This window comes from Neofelis nebulosa, chromosome 6, assembly GCF_028018385.1.
Source record: "Neofelis nebulosa isolate mNeoNeb1 chromosome 6, mNeoNeb1.pri, whole genome shotgun sequence".
NCBI classification, from domain to species: domain Eukaryota; kingdom Metazoa; phylum Chordata; class Mammalia; order Carnivora; family Felidae; genus Neofelis; species Neofelis nebulosa.
In genome coordinates this window covers 133068747-133084523 of record NC_080787.1, presented here as the reverse complement: position 1 = coordinate 133084523, position 15777 = coordinate 133068747, and the positions used below count along the sequence as shown (strand labels likewise).

The following is a 15777-nucleotide window of genomic DNA, read 5'->3' as shown; positions in this document are numbered from 1 at the left end:
CTAAGTTCCTCACCTTATTTATTTAACACATATAATGATACTAGTCTATAAGTACATGAGGCTGAACACATGCTTTGCATGATTTAATTCTCACCACAACCCTGTGAGGAAGATGTGCTATTACTATATATATATTATATATATATATATATAATATATATATATTAATTACATATATTAGTATATATATTATATATATACCAATATATAATATATATACTAGAATATATTATACTAATATTATATATTATTAGTATAATATATTAATTAATTATTAATATGATTATTGATATAATTATTAATTAATATAATATATATATTAGTAATCTCTACACCCAACCTGGGGCTCAAACTTACGTCCCCAAAATCAAGAATCACGTGCTCTTCAGACTGAGCCAGTCAGGATCCCCTGTCATTCACACCTAATAGGAGTGAGGCACAGAGAGGTTGAATGCCTCACCCAGGATCACACAGACCTGTGGTGAAGGTCTGCAGTCCTGCCTGCCTGAAGAATCTGGGCAGGACTCTGGCCTTTGCTGCTTCCTTCTTCTTCCTCTGAACTCCTCGGCTTCCTCCCTTCGTTCCTCCTCCTCCTCGTTCCACTCCCTGCCCCCCAGGCCAGAAAAAGGCAGGATTTTATTTCACTGATGTCTTAAGCTCTCTCTAGCAAGAAGCTGGTTTATTTACCATATAAAGAATGAAGTGGGTTGTTTGTTCTGAAAGCTTTTCTTCTGCATTTCCCAAGAAAGACTGTGTTGATGTTAGCTGTGAGGCAAAAGTTTCACTTCTTCCACTGTCCACTCTGGAAGTGTCAGTGAAAAGAAAAAAAAAAAAAAAGCCAACCTCAAAGTAGGTTAGTAAATGCTTTATTCATTGTCCTCCTGAGGACGATAGCTGGGTAGCCCCGGAGACTGTCTTTCAGATTGTCCTGAAGAACAGCACTGAAGTTCCTTTGCTTACAGGGAATTGTATGTGAAAGCGGAAGGGGTATACAAGCTTGCAAACAGTTCTCCAAATGACATGACAAAATATAATTTGTTTGGTTATAAATATTAAGGTTACTGATTTTCACTTAGACACCTGAAAACCCCTAGGTCATCTTAATGAATTGTTTCTATCCTATCTGTTCAAAAATATTGCCTGTATGGCTCCACTTAACTGGTTTTCTGGTTCTTGGTTTTGGTTTCTCCTTGAGGTCACTTGAGATGGTCATAGGAGGCTGACATCAGTCACCTACCGCAGTTTTAGTGCAAAAAGACTTCTGGGAACTGCTGAGTCTGGCTGGTGGCAGTCACCCAGCTCCCACATGGAGATCCAGATCGTCCCGCGAGACTCAGACATTAGCCGCGCCCTCAGCAACTAATGCTACCCCGGAGGATACCGAGAGCATGACTACTTCCTCTGGCAGCAACAAAGAAGATGTCCGGGGCTGGCCTCCTGCCTTCTCCCACCTGGGAAATCAGGAGCAGTGACCATCGTAAGCCCCTGTGTCCCTGCCGCTGCCCAACATATGGGGGCTGGCTGTCGTGACTCCACAGTGACACACATCTGTTGCTACAGGGACAAAGACTTTGTCCTTCTACTTTGGCACATCAAGGTGACCTCAGGCAAACAGGATGTGATCAGGACTCCTTGACACGGTTCCCCATCGAGACCCAAGATCCTTACAAACAAGCCATGTGCCCCTGAAGAATCTGTTGTTTCTCAGTTATCTGGATCCTCTATTGAAAGCTTTAAATACATAGTTTAAGCCTGTTAAATAATAAAAATTCATCTGAGTACATTTGAAGATCGCATTGGCTTTATTCAATGATTTCCTGAATTCAGCAACGTCCCACCTAGAAAAGTCTGAGGAGTTGTATACAGTAGTTCTGCAGAAAAGAGGGTGGGACAAGGAAGTTATTAGCAAAAGAAAAGAAAGGATGGTTTCAGGCGAGGTCACCTTCCCTAGGGGGAGAAGCAGGAGGAAGATGACTTCACTGGCTGAACAAAAAATTCCAGACTGACTGGTTTAACTCCACTCCCTGGAGAAGCAGAAACTGAAGTTAAGTTAGATATTAAGTCTCGGTGGAGTTTAACATAAATCACTCCATTTGGGATCTGTTTCCTTTTAACAAGCCTTAGTGCAGGTGTATTCTATTGCTCAATTAGCAGTAGCTTTAAGTGCAAAAGACTGTAGCTTTGTAAAGCATTATCTTATAAAATGTAAAATGCAATCTACTCCATGCAGTTCTCTCCTTGAGTGATCGTGTTCCCAAATATTTCAGAGATTTCGCTCTTCAGTCATTTAACAAGTATAGTTTGAGTAGAATCTCTTCTCCCTTTTCATTTCCAAATAAATCTATTTCCTATTTATTCCAAATCCTGTATCAAAGTTTACCCACCTGCTATCCTAGGATTCTTACATGTCCTCCAGGGCACTAAGAAAGGCCTTTCATCCATTTTCAGTATTTCCTACAGAATTTGTACTTAAAAAAATTTTTTTTAGTTTATTTATTTTGAGAGAGACACACAGAGACAGAGACAGAGACAGAGAGAGAGAAACCCAAGCAGGCTCTGAGATGTCAGCCCAGAGCCCGATGCAGAGCTTGAACCCACAGACCCGAAGATCATGACCTGAGCCAAAATCAAGAGTTAGACGCTTAACCAACTGAGCCACCCAGGTGCCTCCAGAAATTGTACTTTTATGATAAGGTTGTACTCATTAACTAAAAAAAAAAAAAAAAAAAAAAAAAAGTCTTTGCCTTCAAATGAAACAATCTATGACCCAAGTGACATTTCTGCGGATCAGAAGATCTCATTAGCATTCTTTAACTGAAATACATGGAAATGTAAATAGTTTATGACATGATAAAAGAAATTTGTTTGGAAGACGGACACTTTCAAAATGTGGGGTTAGTATGGGCAAACGATGTTTAGTGAGAAAACAGCCCCATGGCTGCATTGTCACCATAGCTATGTCTACTGTCCCTTTGCTATCACAGCTTCTAACTCAGGAAAGCTCGAGAAGCCCAGCATGCTACTGGAGCCAACTGCTCCACTGGGGACTCCCCAGAAGGCTGGGCAAATCAAAAGCATAGCTCCCTGCTGGGTTTGCCAACACTGCTGCCCAGAAAACTTGGATACACTCATCACAAGAGCAGCCACTAACTCAAGAGACAAGGGTTTGGAAAAGAGAAAGGAAGAAATTTATTTTGGGTGTCGTCAGCTGTGACAGGCTCAAGCCTTAACAACTGACCTCTCTACGGGCAAGAGGGACACCTAGAGTATTATAAGAAGAGGTTGGGGTGGGGGGACAGGCAAGAGGTCAGGCAGAGAGTTCAGTGATCATGGGTGAGGCTCAGTATGTGTTCAGTCCATTATTATGGATATAGTCTTCTAGGCATTCCATTGCTATCAGGGCTTTTCTGGTGTGGTGGTTGGAAAACGTCTTCAATGCCTCAAGAAAGTGTGGTGAGAAATAAACACAATGGGTTTCAGTTAGAGCATGAGTTAAGTGGTCTTGTCTATTTCTGGTTTTAACTGTTGTGGTCTGTAGTTGAGCAAGAGAGCTCCCTTGCCAACACAGTTGACAAGAAAAATTTTTCCTTCACCCTTTGAAGTTTCTTCTGGCTGGTTTAAGAGTGAAATTGACAGGAGACATATTAACTGGAGAAAATCTAACTTAATTTTGTATGTACAGGAACCTACACACGAGAGATTCAAAGACAGAAAGGTAAAATGAGGTACATGCCACCCTAAGCAAAGGAATGGGAGAGGGACCTAGGGATTCAAAAGTGCAGAGGGCAATTCACAGGCCAATAAGAAGAACAAAAGTTTGGAAATTAGATGTTTGCCTTGCCACACAGATGGGTCACTCAGATAACATGTATCTCTGGTAATAACTCTTATTCTGAACAAGATCCCCAATTTAGATTTTTTTTTGGGGGGGGGGGAGAAAACCTAAATTTTTTTTTGTTAAATGATTACAAAGATAAAAAACAGTTATCATCTGAAAGACTTTGAGGACTTCATCTCGATTTCACTTGTTCTGTTACAGAAACTGACCTAAGACATTAGAAATTCAAGGATATAACCCAACAGGTTATAAAGGAACAGATTGGTGAAACATGGTGGAAGGAGTAAAACTAGTCAGAAGTACTTGTGTTAGTAGTTATATGTGTGGCTAGGATGTTTCCCAACAGGCTCCCTAAAGATATGTGAGTGAATTAATCTTGGTCCCAAGTTAGTAAAAAAGACACTTGCCCCTGTGGAGAATGAGCAAATGCCAGGATTTCTCGGAGATCTCTTTCATTTTAAAGGGTGTCTTAGGTATTTTTAGCCCCTCAAGGGGTAGAATTTAGACTCAGCCCCTCCCCTTTTCCTCCAGTGTTCCTGTACCTTCAAGCACCTGCGTGCTGTCATCACATCCACCTGCAAGCTTACAGAAGATGCATATAGTGAAGGCAGGAACTGCAGGCCTGAACAGAGGGTCCCCATATACAGAAAGTTTGGGGGGGGAGGGTGGCAAATGGAAGTCTACAAATACCCTCTTGGTTAAACTAATGCACCTTTTAAAATAAAGGTCATAGTTTCTTCTGCTGGTGACAACTTGTTGTCTCAGTACGGTCTGTTTCAAAAAAAAAAAAGGACGGGTTCAGGTAAGTTTTAGAGAAGGAAAAAGACTTTCATCAACATCCACTCCACAGTGGAAGAGGCACCAAGTTTTCTTCTATATTTATGACAATTCCAAAGCAGCATAAATCATTTTCAGTGATGAGTATTTGCATCTCCAAACAGGCCAACAACTGTTGGTGTAGTATCTACCTCCATCCCATCTTTATAATCTCTTATTGAATCTTCTGTCCATGCTCCAGCCATGTTATATGGGCTGCACAGACTGAGAAAGACTTCCTTCTAATCTCTCCAATGTAGCTTGGCCTTCTGCTGTTATATGGGATAATCTTTTTTTTTTTTTTAACACATATTTATTTATTATTGAGAGACAGAGAGAGACAGAGCATGAGCAGGAGCAGAGAGAGGGAGAGACACAGAATCTGAAGCAGGCTCCAGGCTCTGAACTGTCAGCACAGAGCCCGACTTGGGGCTCGAACTCACAAACTGTGAGATCATGACCTGAGCCGAAGTCGGATGCCCAACTGACTGAGCCACCGGGTGCTCCTGGGATAATCCTCCTTCATAGATATAAAATGTAGGGATGTCCCCTGCCCTTGCTCATGTGCTTCTACATTATATTCTTCCTCATAATCACCTGAATCTTCATCCTCAGGATCTGGACACGAAGCCTGGCATTCACACATTGCAGTGAACGCTGCCTCCAACCCGGTTTGTCATGAGGCACAAATCTAAATTCAGCAATAGGTTCAGTGTCCTCATCACTGTCTTCTTCTTCATCAGCAACAGATTCTTTTGATTCTTCTCCCAATTTGGCATTCACTGTAACATACAAATGCTCATGGTGGATAGACTTTTAGGTCCCTGGATACCACATGTACACTAACGGTGGAGTATTCCAGTGAGAATCCTAATCAGAGCCATCTAGGTTGTCAGGGGTGCTAATGCAGAGGCCCTTCCCCAGCCTGGGGAATCTGACTATTGCTGCTGGAGCCCCTCTGCTGACCGGGGCTTCAGTAAACTGAAAAAAAAAAAATGTTTTTAATGTTATTTATTTTTGAGGGGGAGAGAGACAGAGCATGAGCAGGGGAGGGGCAGAGAGAGTGAGGGAGAGACAGAATCTGAAGCAGGTTTCAGGCTCTGAGCTGTCTGCACAGAGCCCAGCGCGGGGCTCCAACTCACCAACGGTGAGATCATGACCTGAGCCGAAGTCAGATGCTCAACAGACTGACTGAGCCCCCCTCTGGCACCCCAGGGATGCGGTAAACTTTTGAGGAAGCTCATTGCAGCAGACAGCTCAGAGACATAGGCTCAGCAGAGCACAGCAGCCCCTCAGTTTAGATTTTTCTAGGCAGTTAAGGGAGGGGCAAAAGTGCGTCTTGAGCCTGCAGGATCTCAGTTGCCTTCAGCTCAGAATAATCTTCATGCCACAGTGATTCATCTTGGGGCCACCTGGCTTCGGCCTCTACCGTTTCTGAACTGTAACTTCCCTAAAGTTTCACACATTAAAATTTGAGCCGGTAGGTTGTTTCATCGCATTGGACTAGTCTGCTAGTCCTGGCAGTAGGTTAGTTTGGTCAAACTCATTTCAGGTGTATTCTCAAAGTTAGGCCTATGGTTCAATAATCACATGTTAAGTAAGAGGCATTTCTATGGAAACAAAAGAAAAACACCGGCTAATGGCTGGATCAACTGTGAAGCCAGTTTCTGAGTTGTTAGGGGAACCAGTGGAGGAAGCTTGTAAGTGTCAGATTCAAGGATCTTCAGATAGAGTGAGGGCAGGTGCTGGCAATCTGACAGAGCTGGTTTGTAGATCAAATGTCTCTAATGTTCTTTGAGCAACAGGCATGAAGATTGTCTATTCATGAGCTGTTATGGCAATTTCTCGGAAGTTTACATCATGTCATTTATATTTAGTTTGTAGGGCTTTTGGGAAAAGGGCAGTTTTAGTTTTCAAATGATTCCAAGTCAGAAAGGTGGGAAAAAAAGCCGAATGCTAGTTTGGAGAGTTGTAGCCAGCCATTGGAGGACACTAGAAGAAATCTAGGATTTCTAGTCTAGTTTATACTGAGTAGTATTAAAATGGAATATCTACAAGGATGTGTTTTTGAAACACTTTTTTCTCTATAATCATTTTTATCATTTTTCACCAAAATAGTCAAATTATCAATAATTTGTTTGCAAAATAATTTTAGTTTTAAGAAAGAACTTGGCCTGATTCCTTACATACATGCAGCAAGAATAATGGTTGACCATACAGACTGTTTAAAACCTGCTTTGCCTGGAGCATCTGGGTGGCTCAGTCGGTTGAGTGCCTGACTCTTGGCTCAAGTCATGATCCTGGGGTTGTGGGGTTGGGCTCCATGTTGAATGTGATGCCTACTTAAGATTCTCTCTCTCTCTGTCTCCCCTGCTTGCATACTCTCTCTCTCTCAAATAAAAAAAATAATAATAAAAGCCTGCTTTGCTGGAACTTTTCATTAGATCTCTAGATTGAACTTTTAATAGTCTCTTGAAACTAGAAGCCAAGCCAAACACTTGCTATCAGATCTTGTCGTAAGATCTTTGAATGGGGATGAATTCCTCTCTTCTTTAAAAAAAAATTGGTTTTTAATGTTCTTATTTATTTTTGAGAGAGAGAGAGACAGAGACAGAGACAGAGTGCAAGTGGAGGAGGGGCAGAGACAGAAGGAGACACAGAATCTGAAGCAGGCTCCAGGCTCTGAGTTGTCAGCACAGAGCCCGATGTGGGGCTCAAATCCATGAACTGCAAGATCAAGACCAGAGCCGAAGTCAGACACTTAACTGACTGAGCCAGCCACCCAGGCGCCCCTGAATTCCTCTCTACTTAAGGTCCGCCAAACATGAGATTCTTGCTCCTGCCTGGAAGTGATCTCTACTCACTTGGTAAGGCTGCTGGGAACTCTGTAAGCAAAGTATCAGGCTGATATTTCCAAGAGGCTTTATTGGCTCCATAAAGTCAACATTAGCTACCTAAAGTTGTCTGGTCAGATCTGAGTCTATGCATGTCTTTCTCAAATAGAACATTCCAGTCAAAGCCCTGGTAATATAACCAGTGTTTCCAATTGTGTCCTGTCATAAAGAGAACAAATTCTGAACTGGACTTATGTAAATAAATAGATTGCCACAAAAATATAAGAATACTCACTGAGAGTTTCTGAATTCTGGAGGGTTCAGGTAGAGAGAAAAGATAAATGTTTCCATTTGTCCACAAAGGTATATTTTATCTAATGGCTGTAAATCAGTTAGCTTAAGATGAAATTTTTTCTTAAATCTGGAAAAAACAAAAACACTTTTAAAAATGTCAGCAATGTTTCAAATAAGAAGTCATAAAAAGTAAGATTATCTGCCTCAATTTATTTGCCCCTCCCCCGCCCCATGTTATTAATTCTTGTTCTGATTGAATCTGGTTTTTCTACTAGTTCTGGAAATTTTTACCTAGTTCAGTTTTATGATCTAAGATTATCAGAAACCCGTATGCAGAGGTTTTGTTTTGCTTTTTCACGAGTCTCACTGAAGATGAAGCACATTTGCAGGAAACTTACAAAGGCATCTTAGTGAAAGTATAACTGTAAATGATAGAAGACTTAAAAATGGCCATGGTTAAAGATCTCATTAGAGTTCATTATGATGTAGTTGACAAGGAAATTTGGTTATTTTTGTGACATACAGCACTTCAAGATAATAACACAAGCAGGACATGGGGCGCCTGGGTGGTGCAGTCGGTTAAGCGTCCGACTTCAGAAGGTCACGATCTCGCGGTCCGTGAGTTCGAGCCCCGCGTCAGGCTCTGGGCTGATGGCTCGGAGCTCGGAGCCTGGAGCCTGCTTCGGATTCTGTGTCTCCCTCTCTCTCTGCCCCTCCCCCGTTCATGCTCTGTCTCTCTCTGTCCCAAAAATAAATAAAAAACGTTGAAAAAAAAAATAAAATAACACAAGCAGGACATCAGATTTCTAGATGTTTCATATAATTTTTTGAAACTTATTTTAATAACATATCTATATGAATATTATAAAAGAGAGTTTAATATCACGTATTTGACAATATTTCCCATGTAATTTAACATACCAAATAAGTCTCATTAGTTTAATTTCTCATAAAAATTTTTTTTTGGAATGTTCCAGGGGCTCGCTGGAAAGTTTCAGCTAGCTTGTGGTTAATAGACTCCATGTTAGAATTTGATTTTGGGACATAAATATAAAAAAAATCAAAAGGTTTGAACATTTGATTAAATGGGATTACGGATCATTATGAAACAATATTTAATTATCTATTTAACCAAAGTGACAAGGAAAGATTTCAAAGGCAAAGGTCACATAGTTGTGAGCAAAATTTAGTTCCTTTAATATTAAGGCTAATATTCTTTTTTTTAAATTTTTTTTTTTTTTTGTCAACATTTTTTATTTATTTTTGGGACAGAGAGAGACAGAGCATGAACGGGGGAGGGGCAGAGAGAGAGGGAGACACAGAATCGGAAACAGGCTCCAGGCTCCGAGCCATCAGCCCAGAGCCTGACGCGGGGCTCGAACTCACGGACCGCGAGATCGTGACCTGGCTGAAGTCGGACGCTTAACCGACTGCGCCACCCAGGCGCCCCTAAGGCTAATATTCTTAAGTAATCAAAGAGCAGGAGCACCTGGGTGGCTCAGTCGGTTGAGCATCCAGCTTCGGCTCAGGTCATGGTCTCACAGCTCCATGAGTTCAAGTCCTGCATCAGGCTCTGTGCTGACAGCTCGGAGGCTGGAGCCTGCTTCAGTTTCTGTGTCTCCCTCTCTTTCTGCCCCTCCCCTGCTCACACTCTGTTTCTATCTCTCAAAAATAAATAAAACATTAAATAAATAAATAAAATATTATAATATATATATGAAAGGATTTAAAGAAAAAAAACTAAGTAATCAAAGAGCTAATAAATATAGGAATTATTTTGGCAAATGTAGAATCACTGTCTGCCTAAAAAAAAAATACTTAAATGGTAAAGAAAAACTTTTGTTTACAATTTTTATGAAGAGCAGACCAGTGGTTCAAGAAAACTCTGTACATATAACAAAGAGAAAACAAAACTTTGTACCAGTGTACTTTTGATGTTAAAACTCATTTACTCACTTAAATTATCCTAATCTTTTTTTTAAGTTTATTTACTTATTTTGGAGCGGGGAGGTAGTTGTGGGGGAGGGCAGACAGAATCTTGAGCTGAAATCAAGAGTCAGATGCTTGGGGTGCCTGGGTGGTACAGTCCTTTAAGTGTCAGACTTTAACTCAGGTCATGAATTTGTCGTTCATGGGTTCTAGCCCCACATTGGGCTCTGTGTTTACAGTTCAGAGCCTGGAGCCTGCTTCAGATTCTGTGTCTCCCTCTCTATCTGCCTCTCGCCTGCTCATGCCCTGTCTCTCAAAAATAAATAAAGATTAAAGAAAAAAGAGATGCTTAACCGACTAGTCACCCAGGTTCCCTTAAATTATCCTAATCTTAGCCAGTACTGAGCACACATAACATTTCTTTCCAAAGATTCTTTCTCCATAAACCTACAACAATTTTTTTAAATACATTTAGATTTTGTCCTAAATTTTCCCTCTTTAAAATAACCAGCCTTACTTTAGGACAAAACTATTTTTTCCCCCTCAACAAATATATATTTTTATTCCTCATACTTTTTCTTACCAAAAACATGTATCTTACTTTTCTTGCATAGAGTTGTTTCCCTTATTATTTCTAGTAGTCATAATTACATTTATTAGAATTCTTTTTTTTTAATTTTTTTTTTTAACATTTATTAGAATTCTTAATGCTTAGCAACCTTAATAGCTAGTGAAAACTATGTAATAAGCAACTGTGAACTGTGGGCAGAATTCTTTAGATTGACAAATTTATTAATACATTTCATAATTTTTAGAAACGTTTTTATAGAACCATCTTTTTTTTAAATGTTGATTATTTAGAAAGAGAGAGAGAAAGAGCACTTGTGCATGTGAGCTGGGGAGGGGGAAAGAGAGAGGGAGAGAGGGAATCCCAAGCAGGCTCCAGACTATCAATGCAGGGCCCGACACAAGGCTCACGTGCCCCAGTACAATCTTTCAATAAAGCATAAAACACATTTACTAACAGACTCAAATTTGTCTTTAGTTTCTTTATAAGACAAAAATAGATAAACATATATTCATTATTTTATCTTTTTTACATTTTTAATTTACTTGCAACTATGTTTAGACCACCTATGAAACTTCATGAGGTATTAGACAAAGTCAAGTATTATATTGTTTTGTTTTGTTTTGTTTTTTGGACAAATTTTGCAACAGAGATACTATGAAGTTATGTCACTTAAAAAAAGAAAAGTTTATGTTGAGAGAGAGTGTGTGTGCATGCATGCACGTCAGGGAGGGACAGAGAGAGAGAAGGAGAGAGGGAATGCTAAGTAGGCTACACGCTGTCAGCGAGGTGCCTGACTCGGGGCTGGATCTCACAAACCGTGAGATCATGACCTAGGCAGAAACCAAGAGTTGGACCCTTAACCCACTAAGTCACCCAGGTGCCCTGAACTTATGTGACTTTTAATAAACAAGAGCAGAATAAAACTTTTATATTTAATGCTGATAACTCTAAAGATATGTCTATTTTAATTAAACCAACAACCTTAAATTAGCTTTAATATTGAATATTTTCCCGGATCATGTGAACTCGAAAGACATTTGGGTTAGTTTCTAACTAAGTTTCTAATTCTGAGTTTTAGAATGCTCAATCCTTACAAGTGTGTGCCTTCAAACCAACTAAATAAAGCTGTTTTACAAATTAATTTTAGCAATACCATCCAGAGGTAGAAAAAATATCTCACTTTTACAGCATACGTGGACACACACACACACACACACACACACACACACAATACACAGACAAGATGTACACAAGATCTTAATTTTGTTTCTACTAATATTTGTGGAGAAGACATTGCAGGCCCAATTTTAAAATACTTTTCTCTTTTTTCTTCAGTCTCAAGAGATTGTGGGCTGTATTTACATTTCAAAGACGTGATAAAGAATTATTTCAAGGGACAGAGAAAGAATGTAAAAACTTTTTTCTTGAGTTTCTAGGTAATTGTTATTTAAAATTTACTTTTTTTGTTTTTTAAAGTACAAAACAATTTTGGGGCGCCTGGGTGGCTCAGTCGGTTAAGCAGCCGACTTCAGCTCTGGTCATGATCTCACAGTCTGTGAGTTTGAGCCCCACGTCGGGCTCTGTGCTGACAGCTCAGAGCCTGGAGCCTGTTTCAGATTCTGTGTCTCCCTCTCTCTCTGCCCCTCCCCCGTTCATGCTCTGTCTCTCTCTGTCTCAAAAAAATAAATAAACGTTAAAAAAAATTAAAACAACAACAACAACAACAAAAACAAAAAACGACTTAAAGTACAGAACAATTTTGTTCCAATATCCTCATCTTTTATAATATCCACAAACGTTTTGAGAGGAATAGGCAAGGTTTGAGATTGGTAAAGATAGGTGGGCTTTAACTTGTTTCTAGAGTTGTATTTCTGGATTTATAGAGTTGTAAAATAAAGACAGCTGTTCCTAATTCCCCAAAGACCTGGATTACAGCCTGACTATCAAGGGATTGGCCCACCTTTTTTTAACTGAATTTGCTTCTTTATATCAGGGAGAATTTTAACTAAAATGGGAACCAAAATATTTATGCCTCTGTAAAATCTGTATAAAGCATTTTTAACAAAAGCCTTTTTTTCTGGGCACACAATTTAACCTTGGCTTCTAATAGCCCCTGAATATTGCAGACCATGTTTAGGAGGACCTTGGAGAAATTTTGGTCATCTATTTCCTCAGTGAAGGGAAGGTTGTGAATATAGTAAAATAATCTCTCTAATTAGTCTCTAATTTGGTGTGATCTTTTGAAAGTAGAGGTAAAATGGCTTTATAATTTAAAAGATCTGCTGCAGTCCAGGAGACACAGATTTTTTTCATGGTGGTGGGGTCGGGGGGTCTAGGATACACTGGTAACTGACATCCTGTAGGAATGTCTAAAGCAGACAGAGCCTGATTATAGAATCCTGGAAGGTAAGAGCAAAGCAAGCCTTATTGCCAGTCTTGGATGCTTTTGTTAAAGTTATTTTCTGGCTTTCAACATTTATGTGAGCAACTTACATACTTAGAATCTAGAGATTAGGCCAGAGTAATCTTTGTAAATTTTATAGGAAAAGGAAGTTAAAATAGGCAGGTGATATATATAAAAAATCATATATATATATATATATAGAGAGAGAGAGAGAGAGCGCCAATTTAAATGATCCATCAGCCAGCCATTGGCAAATAGCATCTATTAATAGCAACTCAAACCAATAAGGCTCTTAATGGCTAAACAAGATATGCAAGAGGTGTCCAAAGAGGGCCTCATGATCCAAAAGTTTATTTTAAGAAAGCAAAGGCCTTCACCGCATAGGCAGTGAGGATGGTCTACTGAAAATGGTGTCTTTGGTCTCCCACGAAAATGTGAGATGCCTCCAGCCTCAGACCTATTAATCTGTGACACCGTATGTGGGGAATAAGCTTAGGAATTCCTTGAGCCTGCAATGATGGGTTAACAAGGCATAAAGAATCACAAAGTCATAGGATGCTCACACCCAAACTTGAGTGAACAAGATTAGGCAAATAAGGATAGAGTGCATGGGGGGGCAAAGGCCCCCAGGATAGAAGCGGGGGCAAAGGCCCCAATACAAAGGTATATGAGGTAAGCAAGATTAGGTATTCAGGTAGAAAACCCCCTCCAATTTAGTGCTATAGAAGAAAGCTGCTTTCACAGGAAGGAAGGACCAAATTAGGTAAAACAGGTAAATAGGGCTATAGGCCACTGCAGGGTGAAGCTGCCCAGAGTGGAGCTAATTAGCAAAAGAAAGGTGCCTTGTTGACCCTGCGGTTACAGGCTTTATCTGTCTTATCCCTCAGGCTGGCTAAGATGCACAGAAGTGGAGCCTCATGTCTGCTGTTAACATCCATCTGCCCGGTGCCAGGATTTTGGTTTATATTGACCCAAACCCCTAACACCATATATCTTCAAAACCCCCTTTCCCTCATGCCCACGAGTTAATGTTCACAGATTCATTGTCTCTTTGTACATGCCCATCACGTTTGTAAGCCTTCTGATCTTAATAAATATGGAGCAAGGACCCTTATACAGGGCTCTTGTCTTTTCCCAGACATTAGCCATCTCTTGCATTTTAATTCTGTGCCCACTCTCTTGCTGGACAAGAAAGAACTTTACACCCAGAGTCTACAACAACCATACAGATGCTTGTAGAATGAGACTTTCTAGCACTACCAAGCAACAAAGGTTGAGGCGACAAAAGTTCCTATGAGCTAGAATCTCTTATGATAAACACCCCTAAGAGCTGGCACAGCCAGAGAGAGAGAGAGAGAGAGAGAGAGATTCTTGGATCCCCAGTCTATTCAACTAGCCATGAAGGTACACCCTGGTAAGTACCCGTGGGTAAGTACACTCTCCAGGTGGCAGAGACCAAAGAGAATATTCTTGCTGGTCACAAAGCCAAGCTCTCAGGACATAGAACAAGACTAATGGAAAAGTCTAACAGCTTTAGCTAAGCCTTGGATCCAAACTAATACCTAGGAGGGATATGCCACATGGTTGGGATTATATGTTGCTTTACCATGGACCTCATTGCATGGAAGTTTTCTTGAAGTTGGCGGGTGATCTAGTGTCAATCTAGATCTAGTGTCATTCTGTGGCCAATATATCCTACCACGGGAGTCTTCTTGAGGTGGCGAGTGCTCTAACAGCTTTTAAGTGTTCAATCTATGCCCACTAATTTTGCAGCTTTAACTTCCAAGATGTCCCTTAGCAACAGATGACAAGCAACATAAAAGACACAATAAAGGAAAACAAAGACCATCGCTGGGAGGAAGTGGACCAGTAACCAAACAGTATTCTAGCAAATTTAACCAAAGAGTCGCCAGACCCAAGAGACTGGTTCCACAAATATTTTCTCCTGCTAATCTAGACTTAGAAAAAGGACTCTGACCATCTTGCTCCATTGCCCTCCATAGATAGAGGTTCTGGGAGGCTGACTCGGTAAGAAATCTTACCTTCTGCTGGCTCTATGTCAGATGCCCCAGGGTCCCTCAGCTGCAGCAGTATCAGGGTGAACTATGCCCAGCGAGTTAAAGTGTCCTACTGACTATGCCAGAGGTCAGGGAGCAAGAATTCCTGTCCCCTCAAGGTGGGTCTAACTGGACTAAGGAGCAGATTGACAGACAGGTTAATAGCAGAAAACTGAGTTTAATAGTGTTTGTATGGAGAATCCACACAGACACGGAAATTCCAGAGTCAGGCGAAATCAAGCATATATGTCATTCTGTACCAAGGAGAAGAGGGCAGTGGTCTGGGACTTTAGAGGAAAGAAGCACACATCTTCACAGGGCAGTAAGAAGCATCTGTTTGGTAATTAGAAGTCTGACCTGCCAGACAGATGGGTCACTCAGATAACGTTTATCTCAGCTAATAACCCTTATTCTGAGAAAGATCCCCAATTATGTAGTTTAGGGAGGGGCAAAAGTTTCTCTCGAGTCCCCTAGGGTCTCTATTGCCTTCAACTCAGAATAATCTTCGGGCCACAGTGGCCCATCTTGAGGAAGTCTGCCCTCTGCCCCTAGAATAATAGAAATTATCACCCTACTTTATCACTAACTGAGGTTATTGTAACTGGTAGTGCATATGCAGCAGGTTCCCTGAACCCTCTCTTCCAGGAGCCCTTCACCCTGGGAAGACTGGGGGCCCTCATGGGGAAGCTGTGATCCTGGGGAGCCATTAACACGGCACCAAGAGGCTCACTGCCCTTTTCCCTGGGGTGCTGCTCCCGTGTCTTTGCAGAGATAGGTTAGTATCATTTCCTTCTCTGTTTTTTCATAACGCTCAATAATTAGAACCCCAGTTCATTGAAGGACCTCAAGAAGTATGCGTTAAGGCTGCTCCAATGCCAGGCGTCGCTTTATTTATTTATTTATTTATTTATTTTAATGTTTATTTATTTTTGGGGGGAGGGGCAGAGAGAGGGAGACAGAATCTGAAGCAGGCTCCAGGCTCTGAGCTGTCAGCACAGAGCCGGACGTGGGGCTCTAACACATGAGATTGTGAC

At 40.8% G+C, this 15777-nt stretch overlaps 1 long non-coding RNA gene across 1 annotated transcript; it reads right to left on the bottom strand.

Moving 5' to 3' along the window:
* Nucleotides 1-3932: 3932 nt before the first annotated feature.
* Nucleotides 3933-8329, bottom strand: LOC131514984 (uncharacterized). The gene is made up of 2 exons (XR_009263375.1): nucleotides 7784-8329; nucleotides 3933-5635 (listed from the first exon to the last, which is right to left on the bottom strand). It is a non-coding gene; the product is annotated as an uncharacterized LOC131514984 (long non-coding RNA).
* Nucleotides 8330-15777: the final 7448 nt, after the last annotated feature.